The sequence below is a fragment of the Octopus bimaculoides genome, chromosome 7 (assembly GCF_046866305.1).
Source record: "Octopus bimaculoides isolate indiv1 chromosome 7, ASM4686630v1, whole genome shotgun sequence".
In the NCBI taxonomy this organism is placed as follows: domain Eukaryota; kingdom Metazoa; phylum Mollusca; class Cephalopoda; order Octopoda; family Octopodidae; genus Octopus; species Octopus bimaculoides.
The window spans coordinates 51381209-51395070 of NC_142934.1; the positions used below are offsets into that span (position 1 = coordinate 51381209).

At 33.7% G+C, this 13862-nt stretch overlaps 1 long non-coding RNA gene across 1 annotated transcript; it reads left to right on the forward strand.

Annotated features, from left to right (window-relative positions):
• The first annotated feature begins 6 nt into the window (after positions 1 to 6).
• On the forward strand, positions 7 to 12696 carry LOC149134695 (uncharacterized). The gene is made up of 2 exons (XR_016242630.1): positions 7 to 1689; positions 9338 to 12696. It is a non-coding gene; the product is annotated as an uncharacterized LOC149134695 (long non-coding RNA).
• The last annotated feature ends 1166 nt before the right edge of the window (positions 12697 to 13862 follow it).

Consider the following 13862-nt stretch of genomic DNA (forward strand, 5'->3'; position numbering starts at 1 on the left):
GAGTTTACTATTTATGATAGCTGAGGTTATATACATTGTATATATATATATATATATAATGTACATATTTAAATTAAGGCAACAGAGCCCTGCTCTGAATGTTTTATTGTATTTTATTGTGTCTTGAGTGCCTTTAGCAGAGTCCACTCTGTTGCAAGCATTCAAGCAAAGTTTCCAGTTTAATGGTACCTCCCTCCCACTAGTCTCAAAGGCTCTGTAAAGGATCATGGGTACTGCCTATCCTCCTGATGTCCTCACCCTCTGTTTTCTTTCTAACTAGGAAGCTATGTACCCACTTTTCATCAAAATACTTGCTTGTCCCTCTATCATAGTTGAACTTCTCAACACCTGAAATAAAGTCACCCCACTCAATACAACATCTCCACTCAGTTGCAGGATCTTGTCTTGAAAGTTACTTGGCAACCTCACGAGTAGCATTCCTCAAAAAAGCCCTCAGTATTCTCTGCAAAGCTAGAGGACTGTACCAAGCTCCAATGTCTGCTTTGGCAGACATGGAAGCTTGGTGTAGTTCCTGTCGAACTATTCAACTTATGTGAGCATGAAAGATAGAAAAAAATATGATGATATGATGCCTCACTGATCAAATTTTCAAATTCTGTTTAAGTTCTCATTGTCTTTCCTCCTTTGGGCTGATAAAACATTTACTTGTACATTTGATACGTTGCACAGTCAAATGAACTGACTGTATTTAGACAGAGAAAGGCCACAAAAGAAAGATTCACAAGTCTTCTGTAGTATGTATTAATTAAGCACAGTATTTACGATGAAAAGGTTGTATGCTTTTGATTCAGATGCTGTAAATTTGTTTTATGATACTGGGACAGCCTTATGCTTTGAGAGAAAGATTTGTTACTCATGCTATCTGAGAAAATTACATCTCAGTGACCAATTTACTGATCATATGCATTTGCTGTTGCCAATGAGGTTATTCTCCTTCAGATGGTTGGGTTATATTTGTCACTTCATTTTACAATGCTTTATTTTACAACAGTTTTATTTCGGCAATTTTCTTATGACCTCTCCCTCTTAAGCACAACCAACTCATTCAAATCAGAGTTGTTTGTAGTTCCCAGAGAGTTATTCAAGATATGTAGGGTATATTCTTAATTGAACATGAATATAATTTTTCTTTCTTAAATTCTAACCACTGATAATGGATTGGCAGACTTAGTAGAACAGGAGAAACTATATCTTTTGGTATTTAGTCCATTCTTTGTTTCTTCTGATTTCAAATGCTGTCAAGGCCAACTTTGCCTTTCATCCTTCTGGGAGAGATTGGGTCATAAAATACAGCACCAATAAAATTACTGGGATTGATATAATCAACACGTCTTTCCTCAATTTTGAAGCCAGGGTCACTTTTAATTACCAATATGATATGATACTGTTTCATCAATTTTTTATTTCTTATTTTTGTAAATTTCATGCTTCCTTGAATATCTTTGTTATTATTGTTGTTTATTACTTGCTGTTTAATTAAAGCTTTTAAAGAACAAAAGAGGGGTAGTCTTTTTTTTTTTACTTTTGACTGAATTCTCTTCATTTTGTGAATTTGGAGGCTTGACAAAACGCCAAGTAGTATAATCCAAATTTCCCAAAAATCATATATTACCATATTTGATTCTCCAGAGCCAATTCCAGCACCTGATGGTAGCGAGATTGCCTGTGGTAATTTCTTCTCATTTCTTGACACTTTTGTGCATGGTTTGTTTGAACATAGCTGCAAAAAAAAAAAAAGAAAAAATCTCTACCAAAAGTCTCCACACAAAAGCCATGTTATGCCATGCCAACTACTAATATCATTTTATGTTATTTTAACATACATACATATATGTGAACCTGTGAGTGCTGTGAGAGTATGTTTATATGTGTACCTTTTGTATGTCTTTGTGTTGATGTGTGTGTGAAGATGTGAATATGAAATGAATGTTTAAGCTGAATGTTGTTTAAATTGATATGTTTAGTGTAGTTTAGTTCTACTAAATTGTAATCTAAAACAAATGGTAATCAATTAACTAAGAGAATAAATGAACACATTTCAGTAAATTCTAAAGCACATCTGAGTCTAACAGTAAAATCCAAACTCTCAGAATATTTCATGTAGCTCTAATCAGTTGCACGTAACCACCACATATAAGCAGTAGTGGAAAGAAACCAAGTGTTTGTTTAATAATAGTTATTTACCATGTAGTGTTTAATGACAGTTAATAAATAATGTAACAGTTAACCAAAAAAAAAAAAGAAAAAATACTAATTTATCCATCCAAGATTTTTGTTTTAAGGTATGACTTTATTTATCAATAATTGGTAGGACTAGTTCACTTTATATATATATATATATATATATATATATATATATATATATAATGTATATTTATATGTACATACATACATACCAAATTACTGGAAATGATATGGAATTTATAGGGCATAAAAAAATAATGAACATACATATATTTATATATGTATATATGAAGCAAATAAGTAACAAGGATGTCCAGGAATTAGTGCATTATGACCATTTCAAGCAGCTCCATTTAATTGATCAATGCAAGCATTACATCAATTTGAAATAAGACCATACAGGCTTTCAACATATAGGATAACCCATTATAATTTTATAGAAAATCTTTTATCAGGACTAGAGAATAAAAGAATACACTAATACCTGGACATTCTTGTTACTTATTTGCTTTTTATTCAACTAACTTCGAGCTGTGCAGACAATACCAGACTGACTTGGTGTTTCAACTTAAGTACCTAATTCAACTGAATCTTAATGTTATACACACACATATCATCATCATCGTTTAACGTCCGCTTTCCATGCTAGCATGGGTTGGACGATTTGACTGAGGACTGGTGAAACCGGATGGCAACACCAGGCTCCAGTCTGATTTGGCAGAGTTTCTACAACTGGATGCCCTTCCTAACGCCAACCACTCAGAGAGTGTAGTGGGTGCTTTTACTTGTCACCCGCACGAAAACAGCCACGCTCGAAATGGTGTCTTTTATGTGCCACCCGCACAAGCCAGTCCAGGGGCACTGGCAACGATCTCGCTCGAAAATCCTACAGGAGCCAGTCAGGCGGTACTGGCAACGGCCACGCTCAAAATGGTGCATCTCATGTGCCACCCGCACAAGAACCAGTCCAGGGGCACTGGCAACGATCTTACTTGGCTTGCCGGGTCTTCTCACGCACAGCACATTTCCAAAGGTTTCGGTCAGTAGTCATCGCCTCGGTGAGGCCCAATGTACGAAGGTCTTGCCTCACCACCTCAGCCCAGGTCTTCCTGGGCCTACCTCTTCCACGGGTTCCCTCAACTGTTAGGGTGTGGCACTTTTTCACGCAGCTATCCTCCTCCATTCTCACCACATGTCCATACCAGCGCAATCGTCTCTCTTGCACGCCACAACTGATGATATATATATATATATATATATATATATATATATATATATATTCATTCTAGAGAGACTAAAGGTATATTTGCCAGTTTACTTATTCCAGATACTTTAGTTTGTATACTTACTTGTACAAGGTATAATGATTCTAAATGCATTTACATTCTGTTATGAGAATTATTATATAAATTTACATTTCTTCTATATTCAACAAAACAACTGTTCTCTCTCTCTTTACTTTAATTAGTTATTTTCTTCAAATATTAACTATAATTCAAGATAAAAAAAATTACTTTGACTCTTGTCTTTAGCTGTTATTTAGCCCCAGGTCAGCTCTGACTGAGGCAACTGATGTTCAAAAGTATTCCACTCATGACCTCTTTGCATGACACAATTTGAACACATTTTTTGATGTCTTTTTTCTTAGATAGAAGTATGATTAGAGGGAGAGATTTGGTTGTTATTTCTGGCATATTGTTGGACCATAAGTGGACACTTTCATTGGTTCTGTTCTTTTAAATACTTTCAGTGGTGAACTTAAAATAAGGCTGAAGCAAACTATATATTTCAGAAAATGAACTGGAGATCACTATATATTAAATCTTGCTAGGGCCAGCTTTGAGCTTTCATCTCTTTGGAGTCATATCATATGTTAATTCTGAGTTGAAATCTTGTCAAGGTCTACTTTACCATTTGTCCTTCTGAGGTCAATAAAATAAAGTACCAGTGAAGTACTGGGGTCACTTGTTGTTGTTGGCACTCTGTCGCTTACAACGTCGAGGGTTCTAGTTGATCCGATCAACAGAACAGACTGCTCGTGAAATTAACGTGCAAGTGGCTGAGCACTCCACAGACATGTGTACCCTTAACGTAGTTCTCGGGGATGTTCAGCGTGACACAGTGTGACAAAGCTGACCCTTTGAATTACAGGCACAACAGAAAGAGGAAGTAAGAGTGAGAGAAAGTTGTGGTGAAAGAGTACAGCAGGGTTCGCCACCATCCCCTGCCGGAGCCTCGTGGAGCTTTAGGTGTTTTCGCTCAATAAACACTCACAATGCCCGGTCTGGGAATAGAAACCGCAATCCTATGACCATGAGTCCATTGCCCTAACCATTGGGCCATTGCGCCTCCACACTGGAGTCTATGGTACTGACAAACTGCCTACCCTAAAAATTGTTAGCCTCGTGCCTAAATGAGAAACAACTATTTACATGTTACTATGTTATTTCTCAATGAACATTAACTTCTCTGAATTACATTTTTGTAAGACCTGATTCCTCCCCCTCTCTCTATCTTTCTCTCAGACACACACAGTGATTATTACTTTAGTGGTTTTGGATCCTCAAGAGTCCATTTGATCCTTGGAAGTCCATATAATATTTTGTTGTTAAAGTTTATTTGCAGATAAATTATTTATACTTCTACAATACACAAAATAGTTTCATGTTTTTAAAATACAATTCCTAATAATATCTAATTATAAAAAATATAACAAGATATTTTAAATACTGGATGGCTTTGAAGATTCATCTGAGTAAAATAGGAATCAAAGGCAAAAAATGGTTGAAAGCCACCACTTTACATAATGTGTTTGATTAAAAAGAAAACGGAACAACTCCAAAATTCTATGAGTGTGTTTGTGCGTAATAAAACAGTTTAATCATCATCTTTTGTTTCTTGACTTGGGCAGCAGTGTGTCTAATAAAATATCTTTACAAAAGCAAAAAAAAAAAAAAAAAAAAAAAATGCTACACACCCACACTTAACAGTGTTATTTAAGATACCATTGTGATGTTGCCATAATTTCTTGCTATTAACACTTTGCCGTTTATATTCACTGCCGCTTGGGGATCACAGAATCAAGTAAGTACTGTTGAAGCATGCTGAACAGTTTGCAGTTATTTTTTTTTAATATGAGTTTATTTATTTTTTTTTTTCTGATTTGAAAAAGAGTTGGGGTTTGTGTGAGGGTGTTATATGCCTGCGAAAACGCATTCTTTTGTCCACACCACCCAGCTGCATGCAATCCTATCTTTATTTTGCCTCATATATATAATTGACATTATATAGAGTTTAATACACACACACACACACACACACACAGAGGTTTGGGAAAACAAACAAGAAATAGAACTCAACTTTCTGCTAATTAGAAATATTAAAATTATATACCCCTTTTTTTTATTATTACATTTTTAATTGGAGAAAAGTTATAAAATGTGACTCGAGGAATGAGAGTTTCGTTAGTTCGGTAAATGCTTCCGCAAAGCTCTCGGGTCTTGAATCACTTTTGTAATAATTTACTAATGGAAAAAAGAAAGAAAGGAAAGAGTTATTTCCCTTTGCAGCTTTTCTTTCTCGAAGTGCTTTATCGTAAATGGTTTGGCTGTGGGTAAGCTGGGTCTATAATGGCTTAGCTTGGTGCCTTGTCATAGGCCTGCTTTGCCGTACTCATTTTGCTAAGCCCTTGGGAAAAGGCATGAATATTTGCCCACCTGTTTCTTCCTGTCCCCTTACCACAAGAGGGCTAATTATTCATCAATTGATGAATAATGCATTTATTGATTGAGCTATATAAATAAAATGCTAAATGTATCTATATTTGATCGATATAATCCATATTCTTTTGTCTTTTACAAAACTTTGTTTTCTTTAGTTTTAAATTGTTTAGCTTGTTTTATTCCATGCTTATTTTTATGAGAAACCTACAACCCTTTTTAAGAATTGATGTGTATAGCTTGTTCCTAGCCAAATATTTTATTTAATCCCACCCTCCTTTTTCCCCCCAAGATATCTTCCCTTGTTAGATTTATTAACAGCATTTAGTATTTGAACCCATTTAGAATATCTTAGTTTCTGGCATTCTTTTACCCAAAGTTTGAGTATTTAGACTTCCTTCCTGTCCATGATGAGAGTTCAATGCAGATGGTAAAATACGTAGTTGTCTGCTTTGCACATTAAATGTTGCATTGAGATCAGCTATTTTTATTTTTACTTTTCTATGTAATTATATTGAATTTTATATCTTGTATAGTTACTTCCATATTTTCAAATCAAATCAGATACATGAATGATATTATGGTGTGATTGGTAGGCAGTCAGACAAAATGCTTTGTAGTAATTCGGTTATCTCCCTTTATGTTTAAGGTTCAAACCCTACCAGCGTTAATTTTGCTTTTTTTTTGTCTTGGTACTCTCTCTATGTAATTTGGTGCCTTGTGCTCATATTAGAATTCAATATTTCATCCTAAATTGGATTGATAAAATATAGTACTAGCGTTGAAGTCACTTGACTAACTTTATTCCCAGAATTGGTAGCTTTACATCTATGTAAGAAATTATTATGGCAGGATTGGTATAGTGGTGAATGAAATGCCTATTTAGTTGTGTACCTTTACATTCTGAGTTCACAGAGATTGATTCACTCTGCCTTTTATCATTTCTGGGGGCTAGAAAATAAGCATAAGGCAAGTACTAGGGTCGATGTAATTGACCTCCCTCCCAAAATTTCAGGTCTTATGCCTCTTGTTTAAAAGATCATTATCATTATTAAGGTGGTGAGCTGGCAGAATTGTTAGCACACCAGGCAGAATGCTTAGCAGCATTTTGTCCATCTTTACACTCTGAGTTCAAATTCCACAGAGGTTAACTTTGCATTTCATCCCTTTGGGGTTGATAAAATAAGTACCAGTTGAATACTGGGGTTGATGTTATCGACTCACATCCTCCCCCAAAATTTCAAGTTTTGTGTTTTTAGTAGAAAAAATTATTATTATTAGCAAACAGTAAAATTGAAATGAGAGTTTTTACATTTTCTTGCTGAATGGCCGATAGCTTCCCAGTCTCTCATAAAAAGAGAGTGTACAAAATGTGTATTTTGTTTTTACAATAAACTTCTTGCTCATGTTTTATTTATTATAATACTGTCTCTTATATCAACCATCCAGAGTGAATTAAAAATCCAGTAGTTATATGAATGTAAATGAAAAACATAGCAAACGTATTGGGTCATACCATAAATAATGTGATTTTTTTCAATTGCATGAACTAAAAGTCAGAGAGGGATGGGATACACTACCTGCACCAACTTGTTATAAAAGCAGGCAGTAATTTTACCTTGTACTTATTCTTAGAGCAAGTTTTGAAGAGTGCAGTTCAATTTTAAGTTATTTTTTCAAATCTGTAATGGAAATGACAAAGGAGCATATTCGGCTTATTTTGCTTTATGAGTTCAATAAAGGCAACAATGCAATGGAAAGTATGAGGAATATTAATGCAGTATATGTGGATTGGACAATAAATGTAAGCCAGTGTCAACAGTGGTTCCAGAAATTCTGAGCCAGAAACTACAACCTAGAAGACAAGCCTCATTCTGGAAGATCTGTAGACCTCAATGAGGATACCCTGCAAACCCTGGTGGAACAAAATCCCATCATAACTGTTGAGGAACTAGCAGAGAAGCTTGGATTCGGTCAGTCAACCAGCCATCGACACTTGCGTAACATCAGAAAAGTCAGAAAATTGGGTCAATAGGTCCCTCACAAACTTTCTGAGTCTAATCGCATGCAGAGAGTGAATGTGTGCCCTTCTTTGCTGTCACGTCTCACAAATGAACTTTTTGGGGGGGCCGAATAATGACTGGGGATGAGAAATGGGTTCTCTATAAAAATGTCAAGCTCTGAAGACAGTGGGTAGGGAAAGGAGAAACACTGGCACTCCAGGCTAAAGAAGGTCTTCTATGTAAGGTGGTGTTATCTGTTTGGTGGGATATGAAAGGTTTAATCAACTTTGAACTTTTAAACTCAAACCAAATGATAACAAAGATCTACTGCGAGCGCTAGAAGAAAAACGACCATCTTTGGTTTCAAGACGAAAGGTGTTCTTCCATCAGGATAATGCTCGGCCACATACAGCAAGGATGACATTCCAAAGGCTGGAGCAGTTTGAATGGGAAACAATACCCCACCCACCATGTCCACTGGACAATACACCATCTGATTATCATTTATTCTGCAGTCTTCAAAATCATTTAGACGGAAAAAATATGAATTCTATAGACAAGGTAAGAACAGTGCTGGAGGAGTATTTTTTGTCATGGACAAGTGAATTTTGGAAGAGGAGCCTTGCAAATCTACCAGAGAGAGGGAAGAGCATTGTAGAAAATGAAGGAGAGTATATTTTTAGATTAAAACAGAACTTCATTTGTCTTAATTTTGATAAATAAAAGATGTATTAAAAAATGCATTATTTATGGGATGACTCAATATGTAGATTAAATTTGATAAAGAGAACCTTAAATACTTCCTGCTGTATATGATTACTGAGTATTTTCTTGCAGTAACCTCTTTTGATTAACCCCTAAATGCTGTTTAGAACTAGGAAATGCTATGTTTTAGAAATTTTACTTTCAAATTATTTATATTTCAATAGTTCTTAACATTCGTTGAGACATTTTTTTTAAAGATGCGTGTCTTAAATAAAACTTATTATTTGTCCTTGTAATGGACAGTTTATTCTGATTTCAAATACACTGCATTGATTGTTAAGGTTGGAACCCATAAACTATAGTTAATCAGTTCACTTCATGACCAGTCAACCGTCTTTGCTTTCTCCTTTCCCAAACTCTTTATCTAAAGTCCTCTTCTAAACTGGTGTGCAAAACTGATGTCCAGAATTGCTATCCTAGACTGAAATATTTGATTTACATCCAGAATATGTTTTGGGCTTAAGCATTTGAATTAAATCTTGGATGCAAATCCCAGGTTTTTTGAAGTCTAATGAATCAGGGCAATTTTTCTTTTTTCACATATTACGGGTCTTTGTTGATTTGAGTTGAAGCATATCTTATAAAGAAACAAGAAATACAATATATATATTAAATATTAAACAAATTAATGCATCTATTTTCCAGGTTCTCAAGAAGACCAAGATGCAACAGAGATGTTAGTCGGTAATGCACAGAACTTAATGCAGTCAGTCAAAGAAACTGTGCGTGCTGCAGAAGCTGCATCAATCAAGATCCGTGTTGACTCTGGCTACACTATCAGATGGATCCGTAAAAGGCCATGGTACACCTAAGTTAAACAGTGTTTTCAAAGTTCAGTATGTTTTATGTGAGTGCAAGTTTATGGCTTAGCACACCATTACTGATTTGAAGGTAACTTGTTTAGACAAATGCAGTGAATCAAACAATACAGTTAAAGCTGCATTATATAAGAATCTGCTTGAGATTTTGGCCACTCATAGTTTGTTACATTTTTAAAAAAAATTATTTTTAAGTATTTACATTTAAAAGCAAACAAAAATCATAGGAAGAATAAAATTTTTAAAATGAGAAAAAAAAAATTGACAATTAAAAAAGACCAAAAAAAGTTTTTACAAGGAGATGGCTATGGTGCTTATTATATTTTGTCAATAACTGCTTATTTCTGAAATTTCCTCAACTATTATATTTTATATATATATATATATACACACATGTATGTATGTATGTAGGTACATATGTATGTATGTACATGTATGTATGCATGTACGTATATATGTATATATATATATATGTATATATATATATATATATATATATATATATATATAAATATATATATATATATAAATATATATATATATATATATATATAATGTGGAATTTCCTTTTGTGCCAATTGTTTCATCAGACATATATACATGCACTCAATTGAAATTGTTATAAAATGCAACATGAACTGACATTCTTTGATTTATTTATTTATTTATTGCCCCTCCTCTCTTATTTTGTATACTTTTTTCTACAACCTTTTCATTTTTTTCTTTTAAATTTCATTTCATAAACTTAAATGTTTCTATCTTTTTTTTTTTTTTCATTCATAATATATTTGTATTGTGAATTTTTTTTCTCTCTCTTTTTCTTTTGCAATCACCTGTTTTCCTGTTAGGTCTTCCATGTCATGTTGTTGTTGTTATTATTATTATTATTATTATTGACTTGGCAGAATTGTTAGTGCCAAACACAATACCTTGTGGTAATCAGTTACAGTTGAGTTCAAATCCCATCAAGGCCAACTCTTCTTTTCATTCTCCCAGGGTCAATGAGATAAAGTACCAGGCAGGTATTTCTACCAATTTTAGAGATCATTATTAATTTTAGAGTGGTTGACTGGCAAAGTCACAAACTTAGACAAAATGCCTGGCATTTCTGCTTTTCCCTTTTTTGTTTTCAAATCTAGCCAAGATAACTTTGCTTTTCATCTGCTGTCTGAGGTTAATGAAATAAAGTATCAGTGAAGTATTAGAGTTAATTTAAATAATAAAACTCATCTCCCAAATTTCTGATTTTATGCCTATATTAGAAATATTAATAATAATAATAATAATAATAATAATGATGATCTCAAATTTCGGCACAAGGCTCAACTGATACTTATTTTATTGACCCCATAAAAATGAAAGGCAAAGTTGACCTTAGTAGATTTAGACTCACAATGCAAAGACTGATGAAATGCCACTAAGCATTTTGTCTGTCTTTGTTCTGAGTTCAAATGCTATTGAAGTCAACTTTGCCTTTCATCCTTGCAGGGTCGCTAAAATAAATACCTGTTAAGCACTGGGGTTGATTTAATCAACTTCCCCTTCTCTAAATTGCTGGCCCTGTGCCAAAATTAGAAAGGGTTATCATTAACATTAGATTGGCAGAACACATAAAGGCAACAAACAAAATACCTTGCAGTATTTAGTTGCGTCTCCTCACATTTTGAGTTCAAATCCTGCTGAAGTCAACATGATTAAATGTACTTCCTCTCCACACACACCAAATTTTCTGGTCTTGTGCTCATGTAACAAATCATCATTGTTATTATTATTATTATTATTATTATTATCTTATCAACATTGAATAATTGTTTTAGGAATCACTAACTTCATGTCAACAGATCTGGTTAAATAATTATTTTCATACATTTTAAATTAATTTTGAATATATTATTTTTATCTTAATTGGAACTGTTCATTACTAGAAATGATCGAAGAGAGGCTTTGTTCTGTACTAATTGCATATATACATACACACACACATATAATGCTTGTATGTATTTGCATTACAATAATTATGATATTGATAATAATTGTAGTTACACGAAGAATAATGCTCATTGTAGTACTAAAGAGATTAAATATAACTGATTATAGTCCCAGCTTGTTCCAGCTAGCAAAATGGTTCTCAATCATTTGGAATTAGACACACACACTTGCACAAAAAGGGTGTCTTGTAATATTGGGTCACATTTTAAATGCAAGTAACTTGCAAGCACATTTATTCAATATGTTCCTTATGATACTCCTTATGTATGTATGTGTGTGTGTGTGTGTGTGTGTATAGGGTTGTTTCAATTACCCCACCATCTTGTAAAATTTGACCTTATGCTTATTCAATGACCAAGACTGCTGTGCTTAACTAAATACTTCATCCTCTTAGTCTCAGGTTCAAATACCACTACTGAGGGGTGGGTGAATAGTATTAATTATATATTTGGGTCAATGCAGGCAACGTATACCTCTTCCTAAGAAGAGCAGTTTTCTGCCACACCAAAAACAAAAAAATGTTGTCATTATTTTGGATTGGCACAATCTTTAGAGCATGAGATCAAAAGCCTATGCTGTATTTTGTTGCAACTTTTTACTTTCTGAGTTCAAATCCTGCTGAGATCAATTTTGCCTTTTCTCCTTTTGGGGTTAATAAATAAAGTACCAGTGAAGTTTTGGGTTAGCTTTAATTGACTAACCTCACATCCTAGATATCTGGCTTTGTACCATGTTGGAAAATAGTATTATTATTATTATTATTATTATTATTATCATTATTATTATTATAAGTCAGTGAGCTGTCAGAATCATTAGTGTGCCAGACAAAATGCCTAGTGGTATTTCTTCTGACTCATTATGTTCTGAGTTCAAATTCTGCCAAGATCAACTTTGCCTTTCAACCTTTCAGGATCAATAAAATAAATACCTGTTAAGCACTGGGGTCAATGTAATTGACTTCCCTCCTTCTAAAACATCGCTGGCCTTGTGCCTATAATAGGAAGAATTATTATTATTATTATTATTATTATTGAAATTTGAACTTTTTTTATGCTAACCAACAACAAACTGTAATGATGTTGTCACTGATAACTTCTCACTGTGCCTTAAGCAATCAATATTATTGTTGTTTTTTTTTTTTATAATTTTTTTGATGAAATAAATGTCCAAAATATGGAACCCTATGAAATATTCAAACTGTTTTTTTCTTTTCTTTTGTGTTTTAATAACACATTTGTGCACATACACATTTTCAGTTTAACTGGTTTTATTTACACTTTTGAAATTAACAAAGATCACTACAACTGTCTTTAAAGATTACATTTGGTTTTATGGTATTTTAACGCATTTTAAATATCACTGTAATATTTGGTCTTTAATTTTTACATGCATTTTTTCCCCCCGTGTTTGTATGGTTTATATATTATTGAAGTATTGCTTTACAGCAGGATGCCCTTCCTGTCCCTAACATTGTAGTTGTACTTCTTATTTGCAAACAAATATTAGAGTGTCTTTCTAAGAAAGGTAAATTAACTTTGAAGGATTAATTCTAAATTTTTTGGAATTATCTCCCCTTTCTCTGAGGGTCATTATCAGGTAGGTCTGTGTGGTTAAGAAGTTCATTTTACAACTGTATAGTTTTGGGTTCATTCCTGCTGCACAGCAGCTTGAGCAAGTGTTTTCTACTATAATCTGGAACTGAGCAATACCTTGTGAATGAATTTGTTACATGGAAACTGTAAATCAGTCACTCACTTCATGCCTTCAAAGTTGTATAGATCAAGAGATCCCTTATTTGAAAGACAGGTAAGGGTTAGTGACAATAAGGGCATCTGACTGTAAAACAATGCCTCAGTAACATATTCATTTAATCCATGCAAGTATAGAAAAATAAATGTAATACAAAAGGTGTGTGTATGCATGTGTGCATAAATTGGTGATGTTGTGGACATTCCTTTCAGTTTAATGAATTGATGATGTTCTGGATATTCCTTGCTGACATTATGACTAGCCCTCTGCATTTCTGAATACTTCTGGAATAAAAGCCACATACTTGTAAACAAGTAAGGGTTGGTAACAGAAAGTGCATCCAACAATAAAAAATCTGCCTTGATGAATTCTGTCTGACATGCGAGCATGGTTGAAAAGTGGACATAAAAATAATAGTGATGATGGTACTGTCTACAGAACTATGTATAGATACAGTGAGCAATATCTACAGGTAATGCTTATTGTTACAGCTTAGTGAAGGATTGAGTTTTTTGGTCATTATTACAACATGAAACCAGTGATAGAAGAAGAAATATCTACTTGTCTGATTGAGCTTGTCTTATTTTCTATCATTCATGATGCATGTTGGAGTA